The sequence below is a fragment of the Lissotriton helveticus genome, chromosome 4_1, assembly GCF_964261635.1.
Source record: "Lissotriton helveticus chromosome 4_1, aLisHel1.1, whole genome shotgun sequence".
Lineage (NCBI taxonomy): Eukaryota > Metazoa > Chordata > Amphibia > Caudata > Salamandridae > Lissotriton > Lissotriton helveticus.
The window spans coordinates 186,940,496-186,966,384 of record NC_136063.1 but is presented as its reverse complement, the minus strand read 5'-3'; the positions used below and the strand labels follow the sequence as shown (position 1 = coordinate 186,966,384).

Sequence of the window (25,889 nt, the reverse complement as noted above, 5' to 3'; positions counted from 1 at the left end):
ACAGGGTCACGCGCCCATGTAATGTGTGAGAATGCGTCTTTGGACGGCCCACACCTGACACATGCTGGCGATCTCTGTAAGGTATATTGTATGCATCTGCTCCAGTAAGATGTATGTACGATGTTATAAAACAAAGTGGACCAGCTTAAAACAAGCACTGCTGCCTACTTGCTACACCAGTACGTAAGTTCTCTGCCAGTCGCTGTCTGTCAGTAACTCTACCAGGTCCTCCTCCTATTATCTACTAGCATCTCTTGTCAGTCAGCAGGGACTGCAGTGTGTTTTAAGTGCCTTGTAAAGATGTGATATCAAATGTCTTGTCTGAGTGCACCCCACCAGGGCCTCCAAGGTAGTACTCGCCCAAGGTCTGTACGGGAAGCATGGCCACACCACTCCTACCGTCCTGGCCTGCTTAGCGATTTGTAGAAATTGGCCTGCTCTAATGCTAAATGTCTCTCTAGCCTCTGCGGAGGTGATTAAATTGTCCCCAAGAGACAGTTCACCCAGCATGGTGCATCCCCTCTCCTCCCATCACCACAAAGACATGTTCTGAACAATCGATTAATTTGTCAATAGGGTTGCAAACATGCAGGGGCAAATCTCCAGAGTATGGGACCCGCTTCAAGACTCGCTTAACTGTGGTCTCCCACGCACCCGCCAATCTCCTCGCTTAACTTACAATGAATAAGTGATCAATAACGTTTCTGTAAAGAGTGCCCACTTCGCAACTAGATGAGGAGAGTCCACTGAGAAACAGTGTTTTGCAAGGGTGACAGCAGTAGCCGCAATCAAATTCATTGCACTTTCATTCCAACGCAGCTTCCTGAAGTTAATGGTCACTATCCCCCCTCGGCAGTGAGTTTACCTTTTGGTGAAAGTTGCATTGGGGTTCAACAAAAGAAATTGTTGCACACAATTGCTTTCATTTGTTATTATGATCTTAAATGAGGAGATTTGATAATATATAGGTAAGCTTACTGCTGTAAAGTCGATTCTTCAATGTGAGCCAGCAGCTGGATAGGTCCAAGCAGGAGGAGAGTCTTGTTGCTGCCTACCATTCAGTAGTTTTAAAACCAAGCCTTCTAGGTCTTTTACTAGCGCGGCTGCCCTTACGTCTCTTGGGCCATTGCCCAGAGGAGATCCTGTTGTGATAAATTTCCCTCACGGGAGAATGGCCAAAGCAAAAGTTGAAATCATCAGATATCGCAAGACATAACGCCCGTGGAAATTGTAGTATCTCTAGCAGCGTATATACCAGTTTGATAGACATCAATTTTCTTGCTCCTGAGTCTGGATGAATGTAGATATTTATTAATAGGAGAGAACTACTCGAGTCTTTGTGACAGTTCCTCAATTTTACTACTAAAATATTATTGTTGTATTCTAAGGCCACCTGCTTGCTGTCCGTTTTAAGTCATGCAACTATAAAGATTGCCAGGCACCCCATGTATGCCCATAGGTCTCAATTTTAACAGCTGGCTTAAAGTAGTCCACAAATCCATCCAGTACAAATGGCTGTGTTGCCCATGTTCCCTTTTGGAGAATGATGTTAAACTCCTTAGCAAGGGTTTTCAGACAGTTTTTCAACTTGTGGTGTGCACATCATTTATGTTCCATGAGCATAATTTCAGATTTCCCTTTGGATGAATGGAAGCGGTTGACTGTGAAGTCAGTATATTAGTTTGTCATGCGCAGCAACAACAGTGTAACGCTGCTGTAAACCAGCCTAGATTAAGTTGGATTGCACGGTTTGCGCCCGAGAGTGTGCGGCGGAGGATAATGGAGCCATTTTGCCTGTCAGATTTTTAAGAATTGAATGTACCTGTTTACTTTCAGTTAGGCTTCTTGGCGGGGAGGGCTCTTTCTGAGACACAAGCACAGCTGATAAAGTGCTGGGCAGGGTATACTGATTTTAATTCCCCAGTAAGAGAAACACGCTTTTTCCTGAAGGACTTTCTTGGCTAATCCAGTAGAAGCCCAGGCCACTGGGGTAGACTCTTTTGCATTGTAATCGGTTGAGGACAAAAATTTGATAAAGTCAATGTCTTCCGAAAAAGACCTTTTCTAGAGATGGAACTGCTTGCAAAAGCCGTAAAATATTTCCCCAATTAAAGATGTTGTGCCTGGGGAGAGGCCACGACCGCCACCAAGATGGCTGCACGCTTGTGAGGGTCCAGCGGCCTGTATCTGACTGTAAATGCCACCATCATTGCCCAAGGAACGATATGTGTGCCTCGCTGTGAGTCCTAGGGCCTGAAGGATCGGGCGAGCCGCTTCACCGGGGATGGGAGCTTGCATCGCTCCATTTTGGCACACTGAACACTGGAATCGTCTTAACCTCTGGCCACAGCGTGGGGGCCTTTAAAGCATATATCCGCAGAGTGAGCATCTCCATGCACAAGGGCATCCTCTGCGACATCCACCCCCAGGGTTTGCGGGAGCTCTACAAGAATTGGAGCGTACGGCTGTGGTGGATGGGGATGTCAGCCTGCACCAGCGCACGGTCTTACTGGCGGAGTTCTGGGAACTTACAGACAGGGAGATTGTATATATGAGCAAACATGACAAGGCCATAGCCATAACAGCAGCTAAGAATTAATCTACAGAAGTATTTGCTACAGTAAAAAAGTTAGTCAAACCCCCGAAATAGTCAGTTAAATCGGTCTACAGTGGCTTCTCTACACCTCTATCTCAAAGCGTGGCCTTCCCTGTACGTACGTTGGTCACTCCTAACATGAAATAGGACGTTATTTCAACAACTTCAAAACTTATTGAGCCTCCAGAACCAGCTTATTTTCCATGCTTGACAACTGACCAGGTTATCAAATTACTTCTATCTACCAAATTGGGATCCCCATTAGACTCTTGCCCCCCTCACCCCAAATTTTTCCATCTTTTAGCAGGAATAATTGCTTCACATCGCTCCCCCATTTTTAAACCAAATGTTTCCCTCAGGCATCTTTCCTATCAAATGGATCTTGCACCAGTCCTTCCCCTTAAAAAGAAAGTGAATCTAGACAGGGAGGATCCTAATAATTATCAGCCAATTCCAAGACTTCCTTTGCCCGCTAAAATGGTCGGCGAAGGCCATTAATGTAGTACTATCCAAATATATTGAGAAGAATGCCTTCCTGGATGCTTAGTTAGGCTTCAGGAAACATCACAGCACGGAACTGGCATGGATCTCGGAATCAGAACAGATTAGGCAGACGGTCAATGCAGGGGGCAATGCAGAATTAGTGCTCCTTGACCTCTCTGCCACATTCAACACTGTTAATCATACAGAACTATTGGACTGCCTTGAAAGAATAGATATAAAAGGAAAAGCTCACTCTACTCAGATGTTTTCTGTCTAACCGAGAACAATTTGTAGCGCTCTCTGAATTCAAGTCACACAATTTCACACTACCTTGTGTGTTTCCCCAAGGCTCGTCATTGAGCCCCACTCTTTTTAACATTTACGTCGCCCCATTGGCGCAGCTGATTAGATCTCTGGGCTTCTCAGCGAGCTCATATGCCGACAACACCAAATTTGTGGTATCAGTGGCAGGCTCACCATCGGACACAGCATCCCAGTTCTATACCTGCCTCCGCCAAGTTGGGGACTGGCTGGCCACCAACTGTCTGAAGTTAAATTCCAACAAAACGGAAGTTCTACTCTTTGGCAGCAACACCACTTTTTGGTCCCCAGCCCTCTGTCCATCGGAACTGGGCCCACTGCTCACCACCTCAAATAAAGTAAAAATCCAAGGAGTTACCTTTGATGCCAAGCTCACCTTTGAAGGTCATGTGAACCAGATAACCTCTGCTTCCTTTTATACTGTAAAACTACTCAGAAAAGTCCTCCCTTTCATTCCTATTAGTCTAAGCAAGCTGGTGATCTCTGCTCTGGTCTTATCCAGAGCCGATTGCTGCAACAGTCTTTATCAACCTCAGGTCTAAATGCTTGACTAAACTACAGATTGTGCAAAATGCTGCTGTACATATCTTGATGAAGATTCCCACGCACAAATCTGCAGCTGCCGTTCGACAAGAATTACACTTGCTACCAGTGAAGCGATGTATTGAGTTTAAAGCCCTTTGCATTGCATTTAAAGCAAGGCATGACATAGGGCCAGCCTTTTTCAAGCAAAACCTTCACCTGTACGTTCCAACATGCCATCTACGCTCAGCTCAATTTGGTGGTTCCTAGGTTTAAGAAAAGCTCCTCGGGCGGCAGAAGCTTTCTGGTCCGTACGACCAGACTTTGGAACTCTCTTCCCCAAAGGTTAAAAGACAAAACTCGCCTGTTGGGACTTTAGGAAAGCTCTAAAGACTTGGCTGTTTAACCTTTGATTTTGTGTTAAGATCTTACGGCATATGTTTACGTGATAAGTTAGCACCTCGACACCTTCGGGTAATTGTATTGCGCTTTATAAATCTCTTTTTCATTTCATTCATAATGGTCTTGTCAAACAGTCGGGTGCAGCAAGAATATAAACTCCATACCGTGAAGTTTCATAGTCCTTTGTTTTCGCTCCCTTGTTGGGGGAGGGAGTGAGGCATAGCTGCTGAAGGCTTCTTCATGATCCACCCTGTTGGCTGTAAATTCTTGACAGAGCCCCCTGTCCTCCGTGTGGTATTCATTTGGGAGAACTGGAAGCTACTGGACATGCTGAGGTTGGACCTTCATACTCTTCCAAGGAGGAGCCATTTTGGGGATTTTCCGTACTTTGTCAAAAAAGGGATACAACTTCTTCCTTTTTGCAGATCCCATGTACACCTGTTTTGACACTGCGTACGCAGACTCTTCATTGGTCTTAGTTGTAGTATCAGTTAATGTATTATTGCTTATGTCGGAGATAATTACTACTCTCCTTTTTGGCTTGTTTCTAGCCTCATGTTGTTTTTTCTTCTGTTTTTTGGTCATTGGTTTGTTTCTCTGGTGTATTCTAAGCGAATTACTGAAGGTTGTGGGGTGGACTCCCCAGTAAGTTAGTTTCCTCTTCAGCAATCTCATCTTCCATCACCGTTGACTGATGGTGGACTGTCAACCCCGTATCCTGGCATTTCCAAATTCGTAGTCCTGGTATTGCAGATTTTGCTAGGTTCCTGGGCTATTTGTGCTGATGAAAAGGTATCATGTATGCAGCATGAGACATCTAGGTATGCTTTTAGGTCTTCTATTAAGGTGGTCATAGCATCCAGAATTGTTTCAAGGTTATTAACCAGTGGTTCACGAACGAGTGCAGTCGATGTAGGATATTGCTGCATGTTTTTGTGCTCAAATTATTAGATTATTTAAGTCTGCCAACTTCTGGTCGATATCGGCGACTGAGTTTGCCATCATATTGAGGAGGTCCACTTGGTGTAATTAGTTCGCTGAATTGCACTGGCAAGTAAACTACCTTACTAGCTGATTTAGGCTAGTTAGTGATGGCAGCAAAAGTCATTATGAAACACTGGTGATTCATTTCAATGTTCGAGTTGGGAACAGGAGAGGGGGCAAAAGTTGTACCTGTTTACTGTACAATTTGTAGGATGTATGCAACTATGTCTGGAACCCAAACTATGCAAAACATTGGGTATGGTTGAGGTAACACTATTGACACTGGTAATTACTTGAATTCACTAATACCAATAGAAATACGATGTTTATGCCAGCACGTAAGGTGGATACAAAATCCTGTGAGGCAACAATGCATGAAGTGCAAATCAGAGCAGCACTCTAAAAGTGAGAATATTGGGCATCACACGCTACTAATTCTCCCAATAGGTTATGCAGCAGAAAGTTACTCATTAATCCTCTTTAATGCTCTGAGTACTTGCGCACATTCTATCAACACCTAACTCAAGGAAAGTGGCATACGGCAAGTACAGACATAGGACAGCACAATTATCACAGATGCAATAAAGATACTAACGCCCAGAAAGAGGCAGTGCTATAACCTCTGGGATGCCACTTGGGCACAGGGAGTTGCCGTAGGTCCCAACCTATGGCCAATGCACAATGCCGTAGCTGGTGCACTGCAAGGGTTGGCCACCGAAGCAGTTGGGCGTATGAAATTGCAGAAGGCATAGCAGCAAGCAGTAGGGGATTGCAACCACAGTGGGTTGGATGCAAGAACAGTCTGATGTGTTATTTGATTGAAAAAAGACAAACTCACTGAACGCAAACAAAGGTTAAAGTGAAGTTATGGTTAATGCTGATTAACTGACCTTAATGTATGTTTAAACAAACTCCTCACAGAAAGAAATCACAGTGAAAAGGCAGTTATGGTTACAATACAAAACCTAAAAGCCACTGAAATTTCGCCAAGTAAACTAACCATAACTCGTGCATGCACTGCTAATGATCTTAAATATGACACATAAAATAACACGGACATCTCTGACAAACCAACTAACAATGTGAATCATAAAAAGACAAAAAATAAAAATAGGAAAATAAAGGGGCATACAGTTGTATCAAGCAAAGGTTAACTGTCTGTGGGGGAATTGAGGGCAGTAGGAACTGTCCTTAGGTGAACTCTACAAGCAGTTCAAATGCTTGGGGATGTTTGTGACACTGGGTGAAACATTTTCAAAATCAAAATATTTGGCAACACCCAACAGTGCTTCTCTCTAAGGAAGCAAAATGCAACAGGTACCCACTAACACCAAGGTTCAAGATCCCATTACAGAAGGTGATTGTTCTGACTCAGCTATTATATATATTTTACATAGTTTTAGACCACTTACTTTAATTTGAATTGGAGTTATTAAGGAGAGAGAAGAAGATTTCAATATTGTACACACACGGTCACATAACTGTCAAAGTGTAAGTAGTAATAGTGGAAATAAGGGGCAGAGATAAAAGCAAGACGCAGAAATACCTGGGTTAGGAAATTATATAATTCAATTGTAGAGAATGATGTACAATGGCAATAAGGGTTTCCATCAACATCATGTATACACATCATTACACTTTAATTTCTAGCATAAATCGAAGTACATATGAAAGATGGTAGGATTTTGGAGGAACATGTTAAGTATCCACTGGTAATGGGCAAGTAGATTAATTTGTTCTAGGACGGGACAGAAGCTCACCTCTTTTGGAACCAAGGGGTTGTGGCACCTCAAAAGAAATCTTCTATTGTACAATTCTAAACCTGAATAGAGATGTTTGGGTATTAACGCCTTAACCGCGGTGCGGGCGTTCTAAAGGATGGGCAGGGCTCCGTCGGCCAAGTGCTCCCGTCGGCCGACGGGAGCACGCAAGGGGTTAATACCCGAGCAAAAAAGTAAACAAGAGTGAAAAATCATGCAAAAGTCACAAAGTCTTGGAAGAGGATCCCGAAAATAGTTGTTGACTGCAGACAACGCCAAATACCACACAAAAGAAATGAGATGCGCATCGGAGAATAGAGACTTAAAAAGCAGCAGAAAAATATGCCTGGTGTATGGGTTCAGTTAAGAAGGAAATGGAATCTTCTGTTGTAATTAATAGTGGTCTGTGTCAACTGATATGGGGCGGGCGATCCCGCATTGCCCTTGCCAAGCTGACACTCCCCTGGTACGATTGTGGAATCGCACTCCCAGATATTAGGCGCTATTATTGGGCCTCCCAGCTGGCGGCAATCAATCATGGCACGTATGGTCCTGTGTCGAACCCCGCGTTCGAAATGGACAAGTGGCTGTTGCCTGGTGGGGATTACAACAGGGCGCTCTATATAAAATCTGCTGGGAAGATGCTCACGGTTCCAACTAAGATAGCGGTGCAAGCATGGTATCGTGCGAATGCTGCAATGGGATGGAAGGATAGGTTGACTCGAGTGACTCCACTTTATGCATCCGAGAGGCTTGGCTCCCTGTGGAAGAAGAAAGACTTTGATAGGTGGGAAGTGATTGGTATTTGCAGAGTGAATGATGTCTGGGTCAAGGACAGGTTCAAGACTTTTGAGGAGTTGAAGGCGGAATACGAGTTGAGTGACAGGGAGTTTTTCCGTTATGTTCAGATTCGCCACGATTTGACCTCGGTCTTTCCGTCGGGTACCACTATCCCGGAGGCATCCCCACTTGAAGACCGGATACTGGACGGGCACGTCCCCGACAGTACAATTTCGCTGATTTATAAAAAGTTGATAAATAATCGGGTTGGCCTCTTAGACCGTCTCAGAGAGTCCTGGACCGGCGATGGTCTGGAGTTGGACGATGAAGACTGGCAGTCGGCGGTATCTTCGCCGAAGGAGGTTGCAATTCCGGCTTGTCTCCGGTTTGTGCAGCTTAAAATCCTCCACCGGATCTATGTGACTGGTCCTTGCCTTATTAGTATGGGGTATTCCTCGGACTGGATGTGTAGGCGTGGATGCGGTCTACTGGGCACTTTTCTTCACATACTCTGGGAGTGCCCGGTGGGTGTGCCTTACTGGAACCGAGTGCATGCGGTTATGGAAGAGGTCACGGGTGTTGCGTTGTTGCCTGAAGCTAGGAGATGTTTGTTGAATGTCTGGGAGCCGACTGACTATGATGTGGCTCAGACTCAGTGGGTGACCCTCTGGAATACGATAGCCAAGAGAGATATTGCGCAATTGTGGGGTTCTCAGAGGCCGCCCACTGTTCTGGTGTGGAAGGAAAACATGGACTGGTGTATGTTTAGAGAGAAGATAACATACGTGGCACGTGGCAGGCCCCGAAAATGGGGAAAAGTCTGGGGCCAGTGGAACTCCTACCGGGGTGAAATATGTACACCTCCCTCCACACATGTTGAGACCACTTCACCTTCCCCCTGACCCGACATTCCTACTACTGTTTCAGCTAAACTGCCTCCTGACTTGCAGCTTCCCCTCGCTTTCCCCCATCCTATATTGTTGACTGTACTAGGGTTGTGTGCCTTCCTTCCCGCAGGACGCTTCACCATTTGTAACGATTGTATTGCCTTGTTTGTTTGTTGTTTGTTGTTTATGTTTTAAATTTTAATAAAAAGAAATATAAAAAAAAATAGTGGTCAGTGATAGGATGTTGGGGATGCAAAGCTTGAAGCTCCCAATATAGTTGACTATATAAACTAGAAGATTTAAGAAAAAGATACAGTAAAATATATTTTGGCTGGAAATGTTGTGCTGTTAATATTTTTTGACGAACTGTTCTTGTTGGGACATTGGAAAGAAACAGGTCTGAGTGGATGACTAGATATACTGGGCGACCCCACAAAAGGATTCTTTGTAGAAAAATATGGAGTAGTACTTCTGGATTACTCATCAATTTCAAGAGTAAGCCAGTGTACTCCTAGCTTCACCTTTATTTTAGAAAGCGCATAGATACCTGTAAGCATCTCAGAGATGACACTCGCCAGCGAAGCAGCAGGACGTTTATTTAGATACTCGTTTAAAGGGAAGAATTCTGGAGTAACCATGTTTTGAGCATTTTCCGAAGGGAAGTAGCTGATTTGCCGAACGAAGAGCTAGGGGAAGATTGTTACACAGTTTGGCCACATTATATGAGAAGGAACGTCCTCCAAATCTTTCCCTTATGGCTAAGGCTACTTAAGCCATGTGTGCATTAAAGGAGTACGTGGTTCTTCGAGGAGGGTATAATGAAAGCAGAGAACAGGTAGTCAAAAGGGCCTTTGCACTACAGTGCCTATGGGCAATACAGAGGGATTTGAACTTTAGCCCCTCAGCCACAGGGGACCAATGAAGGGAGTTCAAAACTTGTAAGGCGGATTGGTTTCTATGTATATTGAACATCAATCGCACAGCACAATTCTGTGCCACCTGAAGTTTCCTTGTTGAGGCCTTTGGAGCTCCCAGGTAAAGGGAGTTACCATAATCCAGGCGAGAGAGGATGATAGCCTGGACTATCAGCCTCTTTGCAGTAAAAGGAAGAAGAGGAAGACTCTTCCAAAGCATTCTGAGGATATCACAGCATGATGATCAAATTTGTGGGCTTTATCTAGCCACATACCAAGGCTTTTAATGGTGGGTTTAGGGGTGGGGAAGAGGGACCTAAACAACTTGGCCAACCCAGTCCCAGGCACGTGTTTAAGTTGTTTACCCAGTAGCATAAGGTCAGTTTTGTCTCTGTTAAACTTGAGACAGGAAAGTTACATCCAATTAGCCGACTTGTCAAGACATAGGTCGAGAAAGAAGAGGGGTTTTGATTTTGACTCAGAGAAAACACTAGCTGCGTATCGTCAGCATAAGTACCTATTGAGATCGTAAAGGGTAAAACAATGTCTGCAAGTGGATATATAGATATATATAGATATAGATATAGATAAACCCACTCAAGCCAATCACCATTGTATATATATCACTTTTCACTCAGTGTCAAAATGTTGTGAACAAGGCAGTTCTGCCGCCGAAACGCGTTGAGCTAATCGCCTGATTTCGTATGTAAGGATCCAGGATTGGAAATTATACACAGGGACGTGCCGTAGCCCCTCACGGTGACCCTCCTCGATCTGGTGTTCTTCGCTGCCTGGCAAAACGAAGTGGATTATTCTTTGGTACCAAGGAAATCGAAGAGCCCCCCAAGCCGACATTGCTGGACGACAAGTGCACGGACTGATTGCACAGACACGGGCTTCCGGATCCTTGTGGGTGGTGGAGGGCATCCGAGTTTCCAAGTAAGCCTGCGAGTGTTTTCACAAGTGCACTTTCTTTTGGGTCCGAGAATAGTGGCTGCTGGGAGAGGTAGTCCGTTAGTTTTTCGTAAACAGAAACGGCAGTGGGTATCAAAGAAAACCGAGTTTATTCCTATTAAACAATGGCTGAGGAGTGGGTCCGGGAACGTGAGGAGGAAGCATTGGACATTTTTTGTGACACTGATAAAGGCACAAGCCCCGAAGCAACGGGAGAAACAGGTTGACAGCAAGCACAAGGATCCAATGTCAAGGGACAGTTAAAAGAATTTGAAAAGCTAAGAAAACAATTAAGTTCCCAAGTGGTGGGAGTGTACTTCACTCCGAAGATATTTAGAGGTAGGCCGAGTGCCACGGGGACTCAGGGTATTATTGGCACCAACATACGAAAACCCCGATCCAGCCATGCTACAGGAATGGGCAGACAACAATGCCCAATCGTCAAAAAATATGCTCCAAATCCTAATCAAATACGCCTCATCAGACGGCGAGAAACTGTTGGCCAAACTTGAAACTGAGAGCAAACAACTGGAAGAGAATGCAAACCAAGATGAAATAAGCAAAAGCATGGTAAAAAACAGAGTGGTAAAATACGAGCAAACTATAAAAGAAAGGGAAGCACACAAGTTTCAACGTGACAGAAACGACTACCTCAAGGGTAGAATTTATACATTTGCCCGTAAATTCGATAATATCATACAGCAATAATTACCACCAACTAACAACTATATGAATGAAGAATCGGGGCCAAGTGAATCCGATGTCAGTTCAGGGGCAGAATAAGACCCCGGAACCTCCGGAAACACAGGCCAAGCGAGCACAGTTCCAAAACCCGTAGAAGAATTAGCTTTTTTACGGGAAGACCGCCTGAAGAGTCTCAGGCCACGACAACAACGCCAGGAGTACAAGGCAACCAAAACCACAAACCAAGGAGCAGAAGGCGCAAAAACAGGAGATGGGGCAAACACAAAACAACAAACCAAGAAACAAATTACAGAAGGAACAACAGACGATGAGAGACACAATAGAACAAAAAAATACAGTCATCAATCTCTCAAACATGGCTCTCACATCAAAAGAAGAAGAAACATTAACACTTGGCCTGTCCTATTGCAAAAGAACAAACTTTGATTACACACAGACTCGCATAGATATACACCAATTCACAAGAAAACTAAAATTGCGAGACAAAAAAGTAACACGCGAGAAAGAGGCATCAATCCAAACAATGAAGAAACAACCAATGACTCACACAGCAACTGGAATATAGCCGATATGGATTTCATTAGAGAAATGGCAGAACTAGATGCAGGAGGAAGAAACAGTCACCATGGGCTCAGAAGAAGTAGCGACCCACGCAGGCATCAACATACATAAGACCTGCAAAACTCCTTTCAAACCAAGATCTACATTCTGCCCAGGGATAACATTGACATTTTTTCCAGACAAAGTGATTAAGGATCTGAAAGAACTTTCGCTGGAAAGCAGTAATAACTTCACGAAAACAAGACAAAATGAAAGAATGGAGTATGAGAAAGTAATGAAAAAGATCAAAGACAGAAGTGACATCATGGTACGATGGTCGGACAAAGGGGGCAATGTGGTCCTTTGGCCACAGGATATGTACAACAAAGAGGCACTGCTGCAGCTATCCGACAGGGATTGTTACATAAGGATCAGCGCAACAAACATTGCCAACATACAAGAAAGGTATCATAAAAGCCTTTATGATTGGAAAAGCACAAGACTCCTCAGCAAACAGGAGTTTGATTTCCTCAAAAACAACTATCCAGTCACCACGCACCCCTACCTTATTCCGAAAATTCATAAGAATGAACAATGCCCCCCAGGAATACCCATAATATCGGCAATTGGAGGACTCTTTGAGAACACAAGCAAATTTATAGACCATTTTTTGCAACCATATGTACGGAATCTACCTTCATACACCAAAGACAGTGGTGACTTTCTGAAAAAAATCTATGATGTCAATTGGCAAAGTGATTATGTATTTATGACGCTAGATGCGCAGAGTTTGTACACTAGCATTCGACACAGAGACGGTCTTAATGCCATCAAAAATGTCCTTGAAACTAGGAATATCGAACATTACCTACATACACAAATGTTGTTGCAGATGACAGAGTGGTGTCTAGAAAATAATATATTCATGTTTGACAAATTGTTATACAAACAAACACAGGGGACAGCCATGGGTACTTGCTTCGCCCCCAGCTATGCTAATTTGCATATGGGCTCGTGGGAGGAGCAAGTACTCAGGGTAAAACACAGCACACAGATGTCAGAAAACGTGACACAGTACAGTCGCTACATAGACAACATCTTTCTGCTATGGAAAGGGAGCGAAGAAAGTGCAGCCAAATTTGTAGAAGATCTAAATGAAAACACATTAAACTTACAGTTCACCTGTACAACCAGTAAAAAATCAATCATGTTTTCAGATCTAGAACTGTTTGTCTCCAATAACAAGATACAGTCAAAAACTTACAGAAAACCTACGGCCGGCAACACTATACTGCACGCCAGCAGCTTCCACCCGACCAGCCTTATCAACAGCATCCCCTATGCGGAATGCCTAAGAATGAAACGCAACTTCAGCACACAAAACAGTTTTGTAGAATCCAAACAGGGGTTATTCAACAGACTGCGCGCCAGGGGGTACAAAAATCATACTCAGAGCAGAGCAGAAATGCGATACAAAGAGTAGGGAAAGCCTTATCTTCAAACCTCCTCAAAACCCCATACCATCCAAATCAACGGGAACACCACGATTGATTACAGGATACAGTGTATACCATACACAGCTGCGAAAAATCCTTTACAGACATTGGCCACTAGTGGGCAGCGATCCCACAATAGGAACCTCATGTGCCTAACTGCCTCAGTTAACTTTCAGGAAGGGTAAAATCGATGAAAGAAGAACTAGTGTCCAACATACCACGCAAAAAAAAACACCCACTGGCTTAAGAGGGCAAGAGGCTTCCATAAATGCACCAAGTGCCATGCCTGCAGATAAAGCATAAACACCAACAGAGTTCAGCTCCCACTAAGACAAGCATTGGAAATGCAATAGGTCTCGCAATAGAAGGAGCCAGATAATGAAGTTTCTGTGCCCCCCCTACCCCCCTACGTGCCCATGAGAATAGCTCTCTGCCCCCTCCCCGCTCCCACTGCGAATCTGACGGCTCTGCCCGGGATCGCTCTGCCAGCTCAGCTGGAAAGGAATGTAACCCTTGCAGCGCTGGGAGGAGGGGAGGGCAGAAGGGGGGGGGGGGAGGAGCCGAGCTGAGCAAGAACCGAGGAGGAACTGAGCAGGGTCGAAGAGGAGGGAGCGGGTGGAGCGGGTGGAGGGGGCCAGAGGAGGGGGGCGTGGAGGGGGGCAGGGGGGACTGTGAGGGGAGAACAGGAGAGGCCGGACAGAGGGGAGGAGGGGCTGAAAGAGAGCGGGAATGAACCATGGAGGGGGCACACAGGGTGAAGAGAGGGGCGCGAGGTTTGAACAGAGTATTGAAAACAGGACGGGGACTGTGCGTTTATGGGGAGCAGTTATAAGGCGGAGCAGAAACCAGGGTGAAGAGAGGGAGGGTAACAAAGGACGGAGAGGGAAGGATGAAGGGAAGCAGAGTGAAATAAATCAAATACAAAATAAATAAAATAAGAGAGAAAGCAAAAAAGAGGTCGAGAACAAAAGGAGGGCAGAGAATAAACGAGACAGCAGAAGGACAGAACGAGGCAGGAAAGAGAGAGGGGAAGGGAAGGATCGAGAAATACAAAGAAAAGAGAAGGGAGAGCAGAGGACTAGAGAAGGACTGAGAGAGGCGGAGAGCAGAAGGCCACAAAGAACAAAAGCGTGAAGAAAGACAGAAGAAATAGGGGCCTAATAAGAGAAAAGAGAACAAAGAGAGTGGAGAGGAAAACAGAAGGATGGCCAGTGATGGAGAGAAGAAAAGAAAAGACAAAGCAGAGCAATGCAAGCAGAGAGAAGGACAGGGAGGGAGAGAAAACACTGGGCCGAGGAACACAAACGGAAGAGAAGCAAAGAGAAGAAAAGCAAAGAGAGAAGAAGAACTAGAGAGTGAGCAGAGGAACACCTAAAGAACGGCTCAAGATACATACGAAAGGGGGGGTGACGGAAACGAGTCGAGTGGTGTAGAAAAGAAGGACGGAGAAAGGCAGGAAAGGAGGCAGAACGGCTCGAGATACATACGAAAGGGGGGGGTGACGGAAACGAGTCGAGTGGTGTAGAAAAGAAGGACGAAGAAAGGCAGGAAAGGAGGCAGAACGGCTCAAGATACATACGAAAGGGGGGGTGACGGAAACGAGTCGAGTGGTGTAGAAAAGAAGGACGGAGAAAGGCAGGAAAGGAGGCAAAGGACAGTCAGAAACAACATGACGGTAGTCGGAGATAAGAGAAGAATAAGACAAGAAGGGGGAACAATAAAAGGTGGTGAAGAGACAGAGGAAAGAGACAGATAGCAAGAACAAAGAGACCCGTGGAGAGAGGCAGAGGACAGGAAAGAAACACAGCGGAGAGAAGAGAGAAGAGAAGAAATAGGCAAAGCAGAAGAGTACAGAAGAATAGAAAGACATAGAGAAGAAAGGAGAACAACAAAAACAGACAAGAGCAGCAGGGAAACAAAGTACGGGCGGCCAACGGCCAGCCATGAATAATTAGGGGAGGAGAAGCCGCACAGCGCACGCTGGGCGAAGCCCTTTGATGTGCTGTGCGGCCGTGAAAAAATGCAATTAGGAGGGAGGGAGGCTGATGCGCGTGCTTGTTTAGTCACGTGATTCACGTGAACTTAATGAAAACCGCAGCGCAAGAAGCCCTTGGTTTCACGAGGATTTCGAGCACTTGAATTCTCGCTCCGCTCAATGCGCTTGCGCGCATTGATAGGTCGGGAGACCTAAAAAACACCACTAGACATACGAGACAACTACACATGCAAAACAGATTTTGCGATCTATGTCTTACAGTGTACGTGCAACAAAAGATACGTAGGCAGTACCATACATCCTGTCCAAGTAAGGATACTTCAACACCTAGGGGCAATCAATAACGATGACCCTGCCTACCCAGTAGCAAGACACATCAATGCACACCACAGAGGTAGAGCTGAAGACTTACAATACTTTGTAATTGACAGTGTTAAAAAGAATGCCAGAGGAGGTAACAGACAACTCGCACTCAGGAGATTGGAGTCAAGGTATATCATCCTACTTGACTCCAAGACCCCCAATGGCCTAAACGCAGATGAAGCAATGAGTGTCCATCTCTAAAAACCTGTCACAAACATACAATGCGCGCCCCCTACTTTCCCGACCCAACTCCTCTAAGAACATTTTTTAACACGTGTCAGGGGGACACTAGCATAAAAATGTTTTAAACCCTTACAAATACGAACACACAACGGCTTAGTGGCATTATCAATTATAATTTAAATCCCCCCCTTTTTTTTCACTGGTTTACCCTCACCTTTTGCACCACATTCTGTGTTTAAATCCCGTGTTCTCGCACAATCCAGCTCCAACGAAAGAAAGTGTATTTCGGACCGGATGGAATAGTGTATTAACGTGAAGCCCACAGGGGCAGAAGCAGATGCAGTCCTATAGTACACGGTCAATCCACATGTACCTAGGTCAAATTGATAAACAGCACACTACACACAATTGTGTTACTCGCACCATCACATGAAACATGAAAAAAATGTAACACAAACCGATCCGTCACCAAACACGACAAACCAAACTCGTGAAGATCTACAAGGGGCACTGGCCCACTATACAGTGGTTGCTACACGAGAGGATATTCAACAAAAATATTCATAGATGCGAGCGAAAACAGCAACGTGAGAGTACATGACACACTTAAATTACTGTGCACTTATGGGCAAGAGCAAAATAACAATGACACTGTACATATTGTACACACGGTACCAGACTCAATGTCAATGCATGTCATAAACAAATGCCAGATTGTTTTTACTTCCCTTGATACCAATGAGATTAGCCACTAAATGTGCCAAAACATTAGGTTTCCAAATGCAATTTTTTATTTATTTATATTCACAGCCTAATTTCAAATGTGATATAAATGTCAGTAGCATTTCAGTAAGCAAATATTTCTAGAAAAAAGACTGCATGAACAGGACTCAACATATGTAATGAAGCATACCTCTTCCATGACTGTTATACAGGGGAAGTTTCCATGGCAACCCACGACCAAGCCAATCACCATTGTATATATATCACTTTTCACTCAGTGTAAAAATGTTGTGAACAAGGCGGTTCTGCCGCCGAAACGCGTCAAGCTAATCGTATGGAATAAAGACAACCTGATTTCGTATGTAAGGATCCAGGATTGGAAATATATATATATATATATATATATATATATCCAACAAATGCCCTGTAAGCAACGAGAGGGCACACAACGGCGTTCTCTTTCAGTTATTAGCCTCGCTGCAGCTCGCCTTCCCTGCTCCCAGTGATTACTTCACGAAACCGACGCGTTTCGAGGCATTCCGCCTCTTCTTCTTGGGCTGACAAACTGACACTGTGGGCTCACCATTGCAAAATAGCTTTTTTATTAGTTTCACCATTCACCATTCTTTTTACTGTATTGAATGCTGAACTTAATTCAAGCAAGATAATGGCGGCTGAACCTTCTTGATCAAGCAATCTTTTAGATACCTCGACCACTGCTAGAAGGGCAGTCTCTGTGCCATGGAGGGGTCGAAATCCAGTCTGAGTGGAATGCAATAATTCATGGCTTTCTAAAAATTCTGACATGGTCTGGGTGGCTTGATCCCTGGAAGGAGAGAAATGGGACCATAGTAACCTAGTTCCAAGGGGTCTAAATTTGGCTTTATTCAATAATTCTTTAACACCTTGGCTGCGGCACGAATTCCGCCACGTTGCTACACATTCCATTCTTGGGTGTGGTTCGGACAGTCCCCGGCCGTCGTGCACACGCCCACCGTGACTCATGACGGTCGGGGGGTCATTAGCACGGAAGGGGCTCACCATGGCATGCTTCCATTGCCAAAGGGACACTTCTAGTGATGAAAGAAAGAGTCATCAATTCGAGAGGAGTATCGAATCTGCGACTTTCGCTAAAGTTCGTTGAGCATGGGGGGGGGGGAGGGGGGGGGGGGAGTCTTTAGGGGATCTTGAATTAACTAGATCCAGGATCTCTGTGAGATTATGTGAGGTCAAGATAAGTAATTCCTTAAGCCTATTATAAGTATACAGTGTATGGTCATCATCAAAAGTAGAAGTACAGGTCGAGGAGGAGAGTTGGAACATATCATAAAAGTCTTGGATTTTCTTATGAAATAACCTAGCTTGGCCATTGTACCTTAAGGGTGACGGTTCACAGTATGGCCTGAGGATGATGGCTCAAGGAGGGCCTTTGCAATACAGAACATTTCATGTGGGAAATTGGCAGCTTGATTGATTTTATCTTCGAAATAAATTGATCGGCATTGATAGATTCTATATATTTATGATTGCTTATCTCTCCATAGTCCTTCCTTCAAATCCTTTCAGACCTTTTACAAATGTGTTGCAGCTTACGGAGATTGGGTGTATTCCAAAATGACATTTTCATCTTAGCTCAAAAATGTTGGGGGGAAGGGGTGGGAGTGATCTGACAAATGTAACTCACAGGTAAATGAGGCCCCATAATCACAGTAGGAGCACTATTCTAGATAGCGACAAGAGCAGAACCTATGCAACCTATTAAAGATGGCGATACTACCTACTGTTGAACATTTGCAACATGACATTATAAATTACATTGTATTACAGAGAGAATTGAATGTGTAATGATTCTTGTGTACCTCTGAGATGTAAAATAGTCCCTCATTTATTGCAATGCAAGTCCGGTGTAAAAACTGCAAGATAAAATTCTATTTATAGTGCACACCATAAAATGCTTTGTCTCTTGAACCACCAAAGTCAACACATTCACAGCATTCTGTGGAAATGCATCTTTCTTAAATGTATGTTTTAAAAGTTCCTCATTTAGCTATGATCTCCCTATGAACTAGCTGCCCAACTCTGTACACCCACCTTCATCTGATACTCATGAGATAGTTGAGCTAAATATCACTTATATATTTCTGACACTCCTCGTCCAATTTGAAGCCATATGCGCTACTGGGTTGTACTAGAGCAAAATGCCAACAAATTAATCAATCCAATCCAGAATTTGTAAAGCGTACGGAGGGTCGCAAGGAGATGAATTACAGGAAGAGTAAGTGATTTATCCAGCATCACAGCATGTTGACGTCAGGACTCAAACCTGGTTCCCACCCGCTCCGCAGGTGGCAGCGCAGGCCGTCATGCCACATCCAATTAGTGGTTTGCCTATGTCAAATGATTGTTGTGTTTGAAATATTGTATTATATGCGCTGTTTTCATTAGTGTTAAAAGGATTGTTCAGTTTCCAAGTCATGTTTGTTTGTTTGTTTGCTGTCCTGATGCATTTCAACTTTACCCTTTTGTCTTGCATTCGCAAATACCCCCATGTGACATCGCACTGGGAATTCAGGACCAATAAACTACTTAATAACTTCGTACTGCTTTCCCAGTCTCGATAGAACACACAATTTATTCCATCACTTTCAACATTGAATCAGTAAGTCGTTTTTTAGACAAAATGAGCTATATCGATTAATTGTCATACTCAATAGTACATCTCCTTTTTTATTCTATTTTTTATCTGCCAAAAATCTACGCTTGATGTGCGCCTCTTGTGGAACACAGGCTCAGGCATTCTCTTGTATGCCTAAAAAGCCCCACCCGAACATGCCTAGCAGATGGCACCTGCATTTATTTTACTCTGCCTGACCGAGCAGTGCAACAATCAGTTGGAGGTCAGGCTGTGTGGTTGAACCGCTCTTTTTAATGGGTACCCACTGTGAGTGAGCTACTTTCTGAGCTGAAGCTTCTCCAGAATATGTAGTTTATAAATGTGCTGCAAGATCCGGCAATGTACGGCACATTTTATTGCTTGCAGCTTATGTGCCTAGCGGATCAAGAGCCTGTTCTATTTTTTTGAGTGTTTATTCAGTGTAGTAACGCTCCTAATGCACGTGTCTAATAGATCTTCTGGCTCCCCATGCAGATGAGGTGGGCATTGAAAGCCATACTGGCATCCAAGGTGTGTTAAACGCTTATTTGAGCTCCCCAAGAAGTCCAGCTCTTAGGCCTATGCACATTATTTTAGTGGCTTTAAGCAATTCATTTTGTGGTGTGCTCTTTATAAATGGTCAGTAACAATATTATTGTTCTAGGCTGTAACCACCAGAAAATACTGGTACAAAAGGGGGTGGTGATGGACGGAGCATCTGAACCAATCAAACACTCACATCCAGTCAAAAGATCTAGGTTTAGTCCATCACCATTCTTTAGCCCACTCTGCCACCCCAGTTCAGACATGGGCATATGCAAATCAGTCTGACTCTGTGCCTCATGGGAACAGTCCAGCCCGAACTGCCAAGCCATGCCTTCCCTGCACCGGAAAATACTGACAGAATCTCAGGTATCCTTTCAAGCATCGGATGGCTACATGGGATTTTCTTTAAAGGTTTTATTGGAATTTGTATTCAACACATTGACGGGTTGTTTGTAGATCGGATCGGATCTAATCTTTCTGATGAGGGGGCAGGGATTAAATACCAGTTGAGATAGGGCTTTACAAGGTAAAAACAAGAATTAAATGGACTTTTATTAAAAAAACTTCCACTTTAAAGGTCATTGGCTTTGTGTAGTTCCCAATTTGTCTCTGTTGCTCTGTCAACTGTCTGAGAGCCAGTTATGTCAGCCGGAAGGCCTTTCTTTTATGAAGCAGCGTTTAGCATTACAGAGACGCTATAAATGCTTCCAGGTGCTATAAACTGTTAACCTCCTTTCCCCTCCCGCTTTAAGAGGAAACCTTGTGCTTGTAAAATTCCTCCAGGCTTCGCTCTGTAAATATCGTTGCCTGGATTCTCACAGGAGAGCACCGCACTAGAAAAGCAGCCCCTGGACGGTATCAATGTGGGACTGTGCAGTCAGCTCCCAAGTGATCTGAAACTATGAGACTGTATGTAGTTGCAAACAAAATAAAATGCATTATGTGGAGCACTGTTTGAAATATTAAATGGCTAATTTGAGAAAGAAAGGTAACATTGGACAACATTAGTAAAAAACACGCCAATAGTTTTAACTTTCACAAATGCGAGACCGATTGCAATTGCAAATGCGTGTACTACGCCACCACTGACAGCATGTCTATACAAGTTCAAAACTGCCCAATTTGCAAACACGGAACACTATTTAGCTAACTAATTCAGTAACGAGGACCACGTTTATTATTTTTGTGACCATGCATATTGCCTGTCACACCACTGATGCTATTCGTGCCAAACTCTCTGCATTGAGTTTCTTTTTAATAACTGACCTACTCTCGGTAGAAACTGATCTTGGGTGAGAGACCATTTGATGTGTTCAGTTGCTAACGTACCCCACCAGCTGTGGAATGTCGAGACCAGGGCAGCATGTAGCAGTCAGGGGTAAAGGTTTGTTAAACTGAAAATGCGCAATCCGCAGCACAGCCACAAAGGTGCAAACTGTCTGTGGAAAGCAAAGTCACTTGGAAAGCAAAGTCATTGGTAGCTTTTCTCTCCAAGATAACGAGGCTGCAATGCCCCCAAAGGCAGGCGAGCCCACCAGGCGAGAGTGTGTTGTCTGCAGCACCCCGTGGGCAGACCATGCCACATGACATCCCGACCAGCGCTGGCTGCAGAGCTGGACAGCCCAGCCCAGCCCTGCTGGCGCAGTGGACGCGGAGGCAGGGGGCGCCTGGCCTCGCACAAGGCAAGAGCGTGTCTGGCAACAGGGCCGCAGTCACATACCGCACTCACCGCACACTCCGCGGCCCCGGGCTGCGCGCTAGCCCGAGGTGGGGCAGTAGTATCCGCTGGAGTCTGGAAACACACACCGTCCAGGCGGGAGCCGTGGTGTCGCAGAAGGTGACGCGCATGCGACGGAGTACGGCCCGGGTGGCTTTCGGCTGCGTATGGCGCTATCAAAGCTGATGATGGGCGGAGGCAGACTGCAGTCAAACTCGCGTAGGATCTTCTGGGTGAAGCGTTAACGGGTTTGTTTGGCTCTTGGCTATTTTGTATGGCCACATACGCGGTGCTAGGCATTTCTGCAGCTTTTCTTCGTTATAACACTGTTTTTGATATATGAATCCTGTATAGCTGGGTTTTTATATATCTTTTTGTTTTTTCAAATAAAGTTTTTGAAACTCAAAAAAAATAGTACCGTTTTACTATCAGAATAGAGGATCAGAAAGTTAGGTTCATTTTCTATGCTAGCCATGCAAATGTGTTACAGAGTTGTTGGTGTATTTTTGCTATATTTTTCACCCTTGTTTGACTCATATTTAAAAAAAAGTATGGATTTTTAAATATGACAGTAAGCAGTGGAAAATTTGACAAAATATAACAGTAAGCAGTGGAAAATTTGCTAAATGTGGCTTTTTCTTAAGTGTAGGTGCTTTTGTGGTAATGGGAGTATATTGTTGTGTCTGAATGCACAAGCAAAAACACAAATTCAGCCGTCTGCACGTTCAGATTTATGTAGATATTTTTTAATAATAATCCACATTTGTATAGCGCACAATCACCCGTTAGGGTCTCTAGGCGCTGGGGGCCGTCGGGAAGATTAAGCAAGCTATTGCCCAGAGTCACATGGTGCTGGGCTAACCTGCCGCCGGAGCCGGGGATCGAACCCTGATCCCCAGATTCCAGCGTCAGTCGCCCTGGCCGCGGCGCCACACCTCTCCCATTTTAGATGCATGGATGGATGAATTAGTGACTGCTATACTATATCTACGGATTTTATTGTGGCTCTACCTAAATTAAAAGGATGATCATGGCAACTGTTGAGCAGTTCTCCAAGATTCCTCATTTTGCGTCAATTGAGAAAGTTCTAACGGCTGTGGACAGCGTTTTATGGTGGGTATCTTCGTTTATATGGTATCCCCTCAGTAATCATTTCTAATAGAGGACCTCAATTTATTTCCTGATTTTGGAAAGCTGTGCATACAGCTCTTGGAATATCCCAGGCCTTGTCCTCTGGATTCCACCCCAAACATATCTGCCAATGTTTCAGATTGCTATGTGTGACTTTTTTTTATAATTTCAGTGTAATTATGAGTGACATTTCAACAACTATGAGTGATACTTTGCAGTGAGGTCAGCGCTCTAGCTGCCCCTCCCCCACCCTTCATACATGTGTGTGGGACAGAGTCCGCGCAGCGGGCGCGTGCAGCGGGCGCGACGGAAGCGCGCCGAAGTCGCGCCAAAGTCAAGCCCGTCTGCGCCCGTCCGCAGCCGGACGGGGCCGGGGGCCATGACCCCTGCTCAAGCTATACGTACCCCGATTTATTATGGGAGACAAGAATTGCTAGGCCTGTGTCCACCTATGCCAGAAGCATGCCGGCACTCTATGGAGGTACTGACACTCCGAGATTGCCTACACTGCTCATTTAAGGGAAGGAGAGAACCGGCGACTGGGACTTGCAATAGGAGTTTCCGGGGGGGTTTGATGAACTGCAGATCGCTCTGCAAGCACAGTAATCAAATCTGGGATCTCCTTGAGGACGAGAAGTTAGACATTCTCTTCCTGACGGAAACTTGGTTAGGGGATCACTCTGACCCAAACATTATAGAAGCCATCCCGCCAAGCTATAACTTTGCCAGAATAGATAGATGTGGAGGGAGGGGAGGGGTAATTGCTATAGCTACTAAGGCTCCACTGGAATGTACTCTGGAACCATTAAAAATTGAAAGTAGCGAGGCAGGATATTTTAATTTGAAACTTGGACCTCAATACTCTGTCTCAGGTATCCTTGTCTATAGACCCCCAGGTGGCCTTAAAGACTCTATAACAAATCTGATGGAGGGCGTCACTCATTTAGCTATGCGGAGGAGCAGACTTCTGGTGGTAGGAGACCTCAATATACATCTTGAGGATGAGCGAGTCAGGGAGGCTATAGATTTAAGACAAGAGATGCAGGCTGTACAACTGGAACTGAAAAATCTTACCCCGACCCATAAACACGGCCATTTATTAGATCCAGTGTTTGCTAGTTGGGACGGAGTAGTAGTGGACGCTCCCCTTCCTGTACCCTGGTCTGATCACTACTTAGTTCCCTTTAGTTTAAACATCTTAATTACCGACATACAAAGAGGTGAGAATAAGAGCTACCCCCATCGCAAATGGAGGCAGTTCTCACAAGACAACTTTAGCAAATTGCTGATGGAAGGGGGGTCCACCGGGGGGGGGGTGATAGTGAAAGCGCGAACTACAAGTTACAGGAACGCATTCTTAGTGCCCTTAATGCAACGGCTCCGTTGTATTTTTCTAAGGCCGTGACTAGAGGCAAAAAAGCAGCCCCGTGGTTCACGTCCGCTCTGCAAACTGCCAAATCTGAATGTAAAGACTTGAGCGTAGATGGCGGGTGGACTTCTGCCCTCAATTAAAGCTAACCTACAGGGAGGCACAAAGGAAGTACCAAACTATGGTGCGGGGAGCCAAAGCCACCCATTATAAAAATCGTATCGGGGAGGCTGAAAACTCCTCGAAAGAACTCTTCAAGATCTTTAAAGAGATTTCCTTGACAGCGAACTCCAACACCCCAGTTAATGACTCAGTGGCAGAATGCAACAAAGTAGCAGAATACTTTGCTGGAAAGGTTAGGGATATCTACGCCTCCTGCTCAAATAAACCTGAAAATGGGTTAAACTGTGTGGAAAGGACAGGGGTAAGCAATATGGAACACCGTCTGGAGTACTTTATGGTCCCACCCCCGGAGGTGCTTTGCAGAATCTGTCAGGGGGTTAAGTCAGGCTCCCCTCGTGACCCAGCCCCCCTAAGGTGCTGGGAGAGAGCCTAGTGGCTTTAGAACCCTACATCAGGCATGTACTCCAGACATCATTTGCCTCCCAAACACTTCCGGTCGACTGGAAGAACGCAGTAGTTCTTCCCATAAAGAAGAAACCCAATGTGAGCCATGAAGTGCTTGAGAACATGAGGCCGATCTCCTTATTGCCATACCTAGCCTAGGTGGCTGAGAAAGTGGCCAACTCTCAACTAATGGCTTACTTAGAAACGACTAACATCTTATATTCCTCCCAATCGGGCTTCCGGTCGGGTTACTCGACTGAGACTGCTCTCCTGAGAGCGACTGAGACCCTAAGACGAGGGGCAGATGCCGGAAACACCATGGCTCTGGTGATGTTAGACCTCAGCGCAGCGTTTGACACTGCAGCTCATTACATCTACAGTGTCTAAACAGGGCAGGTGTCACAGGACCGGCCCTGGGGTGGCTGAAATCCTTTCTCACAGGTCGGAGCTTTCAGGTCCAACGGGGCTCCTTTAGATCTACAGAGGTGGCACTGGAACAGGGGGTGCCCCAGGGCACTGCCCTGAGTCCAACCCTATTTAATCTTTACTTGGCCGAGGTGGTGCAAGCGTACGGAGTGGAGTTAGTCTCCTATGCCGACGACACCCAACTGCTAATCTCCCTATCTCAAGCACCTTCAACTGCGGCATCCAATTTTAAGGCCTGTATGCAGGATCTGGCCACATGGATGAACTCGCACTGTCTAAAGTTAAACGGCTCCAAAACCGAGGTACTGGTGGTTGCTGGTGCCAGCCTGAACTGGACAGAGAACTGGTGGCCACCTTGTTTGGGTCCTACCCCCACTCCCTGTAAGGAGGCTAAGAATCTGGGGATATGGGTTGACCCTACTCTATCCTACGAGGGCCACATTCGTCGCCTAGTGGGGAAGTGTTTTGGGGTGTTAAAAACACTCAATCATACCTTAGATCTACTTCCTCTTGAAGCCAGACGCACCTTGACACAGGCACTCGTGACGTCCCGTATGGATTACGGGAACGTCCTGTTTTTAGGTGCCACAGAAAAAAGCTTGGGACGCTTACAAGTCCTTCAAAACTCGGCGGCTCGTCTAGTTCTGAGACTCCCTAAAAGAGCAGCGTCTAAACCTGCCCTTGCGGCTCTTCACTGGTTGCCAGTCAAAAAGAGAGTGATGTACAAAACTCTCCTTATATGTCATCGGATATTATGGCAGAACGCCCCCACCTATCTCCATGACCTGATACAAAGATACGAGCCAAAAAGAGCTTTACGCTCTGTAGGCACGGGCCAGCTGACGGTTCCCCGGGTAAATAGAGCCAAACT

General features: G+C 45.1%; 1 protein-coding gene across 3 annotated transcripts in view; it reads right to left on the bottom strand.

Moving 5' to 3' along the window:
• The window catches only part of TSNARE1 (t-SNARE domain containing 1), a 1,194,676-nt gene extending 1,172,944 nt beyond the window's left edge, over positions 1-21,732 (bottom strand). Inside the window, exon 1 of one of the 3 annotated variants that reach the window (XM_078686668.1) lies at positions 21,538-21,732. The gene's annotated coding sequence lies outside the window, so the exon portion shown is untranslated. The remainder of the gene's footprint in view (positions 1-21,537) is intronic. The other 2 variants (XM_078686667.1, XM_078686669.1) reach the window with 2 other exon arrangements.
• Positions 21,733-25,889: the final 4,157 nt, after the last annotated feature.